Genomic DNA, 8,533 nt, shown 5'->3' with positions numbered 1-8,533 from the left:
AAATGAGACACTTCCACCTCAAAGCATTTATACCTCAGAGACTCATAATGTGCAGAATCCAAGAACCATTCTGAGAGCGCCCTCACCCCCTTTTCCTCCCAATATGACAAATCCCTTGGAAGATAGAAAATGACAAACGACCTTCCTTTGGCAAGAAACAAAGGGCAACTCACGAACAGGCACAAATGCAGACAGGAAGTTTTGTTTGGCCTGTGCAGAGCATGTCTCTGCCTGTTCTAGGGTACATTTGGGGTGCTATTTCAAGACTCGTCACATTTTATTCAAGAGATGAAGAAAAATCAAGAAATTATGCTGGCTCTTGCCCCGAGTTAAGTCGATTTTTTTTCTTCACTTGCCCAAATCTTCTGTAAAAACACTTATAAATCTAGTACTTAAATATTTTACCTATAGCTCTGCTATTGAACTGATACAAAACATGAATTCACTATATTCAATTTCCTTACACTTATTGCTGTGGGGGTGCTGGAGCCTATTCCAGCAAACAATGGGCAGTAGGCGAGGACACCCTGAGTTGGTTGCCAGGCAATTGCAGGGGACAATGAGAGAAGCAACCATTTGTGCTCACGCTCATACCTAGGGACAATTTAGAATGGTCAACCAGCCTACCACGCATGTTTTGGGGATGCAGGAGGAAACAGAAGTAAAACCCACCCAGGGACACAGAGAACATACAAACTCTACACAGGAAGGACGAAGCCTGAAATTATGCTCAAACCACTCTGCTGTCACAAAACATAAATATCAAGGAAAAAATGAAATCAGACACTTTTTCCATGCCATGAATGTTCTTGAAATGTTCACCAATCAAACTCAGTCTATATACAGTAAAGGAAATATATAAAATTGTATACACACGCACTCTCTATCCATTGGAAAATATAATCAGTCATGGATTAACTGAAAGGAAAGTGCAGTGAAGACTATCAAGGTGGATGAAGCAGAAACATGGATCTGGATGATTGGACCATTTGTTTTAGCTGTTGAATGGTGGCAGATTGGCTTGCCTCTGCCACGCTCCTTCCATCACTTCCTGAGTGATCCTGATTTGATCACAATCTTATTCAGATATGTCCTCAAGTTTACCATTCTGCATACCTTCTAATTTCAGCTGTCTGACATAAAAATATTTCAAATACAGTAACTGTACAGCTTGTTAGAACTTTTTTAAAGTGTATTTTCCCAAATCCATGAGAACTGTAATCGCTATGGCCTCTAACTAGTGATATAAACTCTCCAGATTTCAAGTCAGCAGTTGATACATCTCTGCAAAGTGGAAAGCGGCTATTAAGCAGCATTTGTACGTAGAAACTTCAGCCTTCCCTTCAATATCCAACAAGTTATCCATCTTGTCTGTTGGCTGTCAGCTCAAAATGTCTCCACTCTGTCAAATCAGCTTTACACTCTCTATTTCTTACTGATGAAGACCCATTTCTTTCCACAGTTGGTAGCAAAGTTATGTGTAGTACCTCCAAAATCTCCAACATTTTGAGCAAGTTTATCTTTTGATTACCACAGCCCTGAACAAAGAATGTGCCCATCCGGCTCTCACTTTGGTTACAGTAGACTTAAATTTTATTGTTCACTTCTCTCATGTTCCAAATACAACATTTGTGTACACAAGCATGAGTTGTGCTGGGTTTTTATTATTTTATATGATCTATTGCAGCTCATTGACAGTAACTGAACATGTGATTACAGGGTGAGAAAAGCTCCAGAATTGAATTGAGATATATTGTATGTGACAGCCTGGCAGATGAGTGGTTAGCGTGTCGGCCTCAGTTTTGGGGTTCAATCCCAGGTTGGTCCTCCTGTGTGGAGTTTGCATATTCTCCCTGGGTTTGCGTGGCTTTTGTCTGGGTACTCCAGTTTCCTCACACATAAACATGTATGGTAGGCTGGTTGATCACTCGAAATTGCCCCGAAGTATGAGTGTAAGTGTGCCCTCCTGGTGCCCAAAGTCAGCTGGGATAGGCTCCGGAAACCCCCATAACCCTTATAAGGATGTACAATACGGAAGATGAATGAATAGATAACTTCAGCGAGCGATACATTTCACACCACTTATTAGAAGCAAACTGTTTTACAACTCAGTGCACATCCACCAAAACTCATTAGAGGTCTGCTTTTATTTGACTCTGATGTGATAGCGGGGGAAGTCGCACCCATTTGTGATGCAGTGTATGGGTGTCCCAATATCAGGGATGGGCAAACCGGTCCTGGAGGGCCGCTGTCGGTGCAGGTTTTTGTTCCAACGAATCCAACACAGACAATTTAACCAATGAGGTTTGTGCTGAAACAAGAAGCACCTGACTGCAATCCACTGATTGCACTTCTAAGACACTAAATTGGTGGAAAGGTTGTCTCTTATAGGTCAGAACGAAAACCTGCACCTACTTGTGCCCATTGTGGAATACTTTGCCCACCTCTGCCCTACATACTAATAGTACATCCACATTACAGTGTCAAAGGCAGTGCAGTATATAAACATGTAGGGGAGGCTGTAGTTCCTAGCTCCTTATATGAAGACCACGAACAGAGGCTGAAATGCTGACAAAAAATTCACTGCTCCATGGTGGCGGCAATGTTGAATTAGGTAGACACAGAGATGATGGTGAAGAGCAGGGCTCACCAACTGCGATGCTGGAGGCACCTATCCAGTCTGTTTTCCATTACTTCCTTCTCCAAGACACTTGAATCACTTAATCAGGATCAGTAGCAGGCTTCTTGCTGATGAGTAGATTATTTGATTCAGGAGGGGGACTATCTAAAAACAATGGAGCCTAATGTAAAATGGTTTGTTCAAGCAGACACAAACAAAAATCCATGCATGGACATACATCACACAGTAAAATAGGCAGACAAAATTTATACTTGGTTGTTTATTTTCACCTTTGATGGCTTAGCCTTCAGATTATAACATTTAACTTCAGCCTCTGAATTGGCGTAAAGGTATGATATTCTTAAAAATATTCCATTAAATGCGATCCATCATTTTACCAAAGAGATCTTACATTCCAACCAGCAAACTATACATAGTAGTGTGTAAAAATGTCATTGACATTCTATGCCACTAACAACTGGAACCAATTTTTACCGTGTCATTGCGCTGTCAACCTCATTATATATTGTATAAATGCTTCTAGATGTCTGTTCTGAGTTGTCATTGCATCATTTTACTGCAGCCTCTGCATCAGATTCTTCCCCAAGAGCAAATTGACTAGTCAGCCAGGCCCTCCTTGAAGGCTTGATGTGTCTAGCAGGATTTTTTCTTTTAATACCAATGCACAAATTAATGAGCTCCATAACACTCCAAAGGTAGAATCTGTGGTTTAGTTCAAAACCATAGATGAAGGGAATGGGATTGTTGGAGAGCAATTTAGGAGTGTGGGGCTAGAAATGTTTGTTCACTATACTGTAGGGCAATTGCGAAAAATAAAAAACAAGACATTGTAATTAAGCCTGAGAAATATCCATAAAATACAGTTGCTGTACTTTAAATTCTACAATAAAAATTTCAGTAGTAGAGAATGGTTGGACATGCAGTATTTAATTCTGGTATCCATTCAGTTTGGGCATACTGGAACGGAGTCAGTAGGTATACCATATACTAATCAGGAGGAACAATTATAGATCGATCCATACAGGAAAATTGGGGGGGGGGGGGGGGGGGGGCTGGATTGCCTGGGAGCGTCGGACTAAGAAAAACCTAGCTTTTTACGAGAATAAAGTGTAATTGCACATTCACTCAGTGGATGGCAGTGGAGTGCTCACTGTCAGAGTTCACGCAGAGAGTACAACATCAAAGAAGAACAAACAGTACAGGGCAGAATTATCCATCTCATCTCATCTTATTTTCTGAACCGCTTTGTCCTCACTAGGGTCACGGGGGGTACTGGAGCCTATTCCAGCTAATATCGGGCCAGAGGCAGGGGACACCCTGAAGTGGTGGCCAGCCGATCGCAGGGCACAAGGAGACATACAACCATTCACGCCCACACTCATACCTAGGGGCAATTTAGTGTGTCCAATCAGTCTACCATGCATGGCTTTGGTATAAGGGAGGAAACCGGAGTACCCGGAGAACACCCATGTGGGCCCGGTGAGAACATGCAAACTCTGATGGACCGACCTGGATTTGAACCCAGGTCCCCCACTGTGAGGCCGACGCGCTAACCACTCATCCGCCGGGCCGCCCACAGAATGATCCAGTGAGTCAGTAATACACACTGATTGACTTTTGACTTTGCCCTTCAGGGGTCACCACACCAAGACACCATGGAATTTGACAGGGATAGAAAGAAAGGTTGAGAGCAACACAGATAGAGTCAAACATAAGTCACCTGAAAGCCAAGAGGAGGAAATATGTGTATGTAGCACTTGGCTTTACTGTTATTTCGGTAACAGATGTGTGCTATGCCAAAGAGGGCTGGCAGCAGACACTAGCAAGCCAAATAAATTCAGACGTCATTTAAAGATATTACATCCCAATCACAGGCGCGCTGGCAGCTGAGTGGTTAACTTGTCGGCATCACACTGCTGGGGTCCTGGGTTCGAACCCAGGTCCGTCCACCTGTGTGGAATTTACATGTTCTCTCGGGGCTTGCGTGGGTTTTCTTCAGGTCCTCCGGTTTCCTCCCACATTCTACTCCCCACACTAGTTATGAGTGTGAATGGTTGTCTGTCCTCATGCCCTGATTGGCTGGCCACCAACTCACTGTGTTTTGCGCCTTGTGCCTGAAGTCAGCTGGGATAGGCTTCAGCACCCCCCACGACTCCTGAGAATAATGGGTTCAGAAAATGAATGAACACCCTAATACGCCACTTGAGTTTATTCAGCTAAAACATGCTGAATATTTGCAAAGTCTTTCTAATTTTCCTTTGCTTATCCAAGCTATTAAAAAACAAACACTACAACATCATTAACAAACATGAAATAAATGAGAAGCACTGCCTTAATGCTAAACTGAGGCTACACAATCGTAGCACAATTTAGCTCTGACAGGCACATCAGCTTTTTAATTTCCATATTGGTCTGGTATCTTCTGGTATTCTGTATTTCATTATGTACTTCCTAACATAGTGGCTATTGAACACGCTAAGGTTAATTATAAGAAGGTAGAATTAATCAGTTTTTCTTTGGGCAACATTTGGGCTCTTTATCAACGTACAAGATAATGTTAATTTGAAAAATTTAGAGATAGACTTTGAGTCTCCTCTTTTGCCTTCAGAACTGCCTTAATCCATTGTGCTATACTGTCAACAAGGTAGAAGAGACATTCATCAGAGGGTTCAGTCCATATTTCCAAAATAGCATCACACAGTTGCTGCAGATTTTTCGGCTATACATCCTTGATGTGAATCTCTCATTCCACCACGGTACAAAGGTGCTCTATTGTATTGAGATCTGGGGAATGTGAAGGTCATGGTATAGCTTCACGACATAACACATGATCCTGCTGGAATAGCCATCAATATATTGTGGTCATAAAGAGAAGGATGGACATGGTCAGAAACAATATTTAAGAGAGAAATGGCATTGCAACCAACAACAAATTAGTGTTGCCTTTCTATCAGTGGTCAGTGAGTGTATACCTGTGATTAATTAGAAAGCATTATTACTGCAACCCTCATGTGGATTCGGCTAATGAATAGAAATACTAATCTACACAAGCAGCAGTATAGGATAATTTGAAAATAAAAATGGAAGAGTTTAGCTTGTGCAGGCCCAGACAACAGTTTCTCAGGTGGCACTTTTTGACCATTATTCGCTCACCCCTGCCCTGAAACCTTTTGGTAATTCGAAGTGATAATAAAAGCTGATGAGATAGGTAGGCGATAGATAACAATAGATTTCTATTTTCTTTAGATCCTTACAACCGTCTAAACCTGTCATGTTTAATGTTCAAAACGGATACTCAATAATGTGGTCAAAAGTTCAATAATAGAAGCCGGAATAACCTGTGCAAACTCAGGTAGTGGCATAAATAACTTAATGGGAGTGTCATCATTCAACGCCAGTGTGGCTCTGGGGAGGTGCAACAATTCTGTGATCCTTCTTTCATTGAATGACCGAGAACACTTTGGAGAGATGACCTATTAGGATTGGGTGACTAAAAGAGGAACTCAATCTAATGCCTCATTTCCTCTCAGAGATGAAACAAGCTTTATGGCTTGACCTCTCTCAAACAGATCCCATTTTACAGTGGACAAATGTCACAGATCATTGTCTCTGCAAAAAGAAAATTAATAAATATAAACAACCAAACTACATTAGCAGACGCAAAAGTCCAGAAAATCCAATTTTAAATTCATACTTTGGCTATTATTGACTTAATCACTTCATATTTTATGTTTGACTTTGATAGACATTCTTTACTTATGTACAGTAGTCATAGAAGATTCAGGTTATGGAGGAATATGGATAAAAAAAGATGCATCAAGCTGTACTGAACTACTAATACAGCATATAAAAGATCAATAGCATATTTTAATTAGGTTTTTACTTGTATTATTTGTCACTTTAATAAACCAATAATTATACCATTGACAACACAACCCTACCATATGTTCAGAGATAATGCTGTACACATATTAAATTTTGACTAATTGTATCTCAAATTGAGGAGATGTAGGTCCTCTGATGTCACAGCTAGTCTCAAAATGTCGTTTATTCCATTCATTTAGGCCATTTTCTTGAACTACAGTATGAACATACTATTCTTTTGATGATGGTTTTCTAATAACTAAAGATGAGAAACCAAAAAGGTATACAGAATATAGAAGTACTGTAATATATTCCATATCTTTACCTTGGACCTTTTCTAATAAATACTTTGGCTAATTTCTATACTTCCATTCATCTGTTCAATTTAGAAGCCTTATGGACAGCTTCCTACATGTGGTTATTTCTGTCGCTAATCTTACACTTCAACATTCAAAATACTTTCCAGTAAGTAATAGAAACACTGTTCATAAGGACTGACAGCCCGTGCTATCTTTGGTAGAGTAATACAGTCATTCTGTGGAATGTCCAAGCTGTCACTTTCATTTTATACAGTACTGACCCATAAATGTGCTGCAGTTAATGCCTCAGCAGTCTATTATGTATGTCAGACTTTCCCTTGTCAGATCAGAAGTGTTTTTTCAAGAATAGTTTGTAGCGGAAGGCCTACCGACATCCAGGAAATTATGGCATATTATCACGAAAAAATGAGGTGGACAACTAAACAATATAATATAGTATCATTGAACTACTACAAGAATTGGATAGCCTGTATCCAGTGAAAATACAATTTTAAAAACAATTGCAATCAATTTGTAATGCACTAAATATACAGCAACATTGCAACCTTTATTGATGTGTCCAGGTAAATTTCAGTTCATTTTCCCAAACACATGCACATTTGAATGAGATCAACGGATAATGCTGAAGGCTAGTATAAGGAAAATCTCTAAAGTTCATTTCATTCGCTGTTTGTGACACCCAGTTAATTTCATTATTATGATTGTAGTTCACACTAATGCACTACTGTAATGCATCATATTGAGAACTTTAATATTCATTCAATCATTCATTCATTTTCTGTACCGCTTTATCCTCACTAGATTCGTGGGGGGGGGGGGGGGGGGGCTGTACCCTATCCCAGCTGACTTTGGGCCAGAGGCGGGGGACACCCTGAATCGGTGGCCAGCCAATCGCAGGGCACGTGTAGACGGACAACCATGCACACTCACACCCATACCTAGGGGCAATTTAGAGTGTCCAATCAGTCTACCATGCATGTCTTTGGAATGTTGGAGGAAATTGGAGAACCCGGAGAAAACCTACGCAGGCCCAAGGAGAACATGCAAACTCCACACACGTGGACTGGCCTGGATTTGAACCCAGGCCCCCCACTGTGAGGCCGACGCGCTAACCACTCAGTCGCCGGGCCGCCCCACTTTAATATAGTTTTTCATTTAATTACATAAGGTCAGCATTCGTGACATTGATAGGTACTTACATTGACAGTGTGATTGAATCCATACTGAATAATACTATAATGCTCTGATTACGATCTCAATGGGAAATTTATGCTGTAGTTCGATACTCAAATTTGTGTGGAATTGCATGTATTACATGCTCTCCCCATTACATTGACTTCACCCCCCGCGACCCTAACGAGGATAAAGCGTTTCAGAAAATGAGATGCGATAAGGCACACCTTCAATGATCAAGTTAATTTTCATACATAAATTGTACCTCATTATAAGGTGCATTAGTGTTTCAATGTACAGCATTTGTTATTTGTTCTTCATAATTTAACATTGTAATAATTGCTGTATGTTAGTCATTTGTTTATTATTTGAGTTTAATTTATGGGTTTGATGAATGTGTCTTGGATGAGTGGTTAGCGTGTCAGTCTCAGAGTTCTGGGGTCAAAGGTTTAATCCCAGGTGGGTCCTCACTGTGAGGGTTTTGTCTGGGTATTCCAGTTTCCTCCCACATCCCAAAAACATGCAGGGTAGGCTG

The sequence above is a fragment of the Stigmatopora argus genome, chromosome 4 (genome assembly GCF_051989625.1).
Source record: "Stigmatopora argus isolate UIUO_Sarg chromosome 4, RoL_Sarg_1.0, whole genome shotgun sequence".
Taxonomy (NCBI): Eukaryota; Metazoa; Chordata; class Actinopteri; order Syngnathiformes; family Syngnathidae; genus Stigmatopora; species Stigmatopora argus.
The sequence above is the reverse complement of the archived record's forward strand: the minus strand, read 5'-3'. Positions refer to the sequence as shown.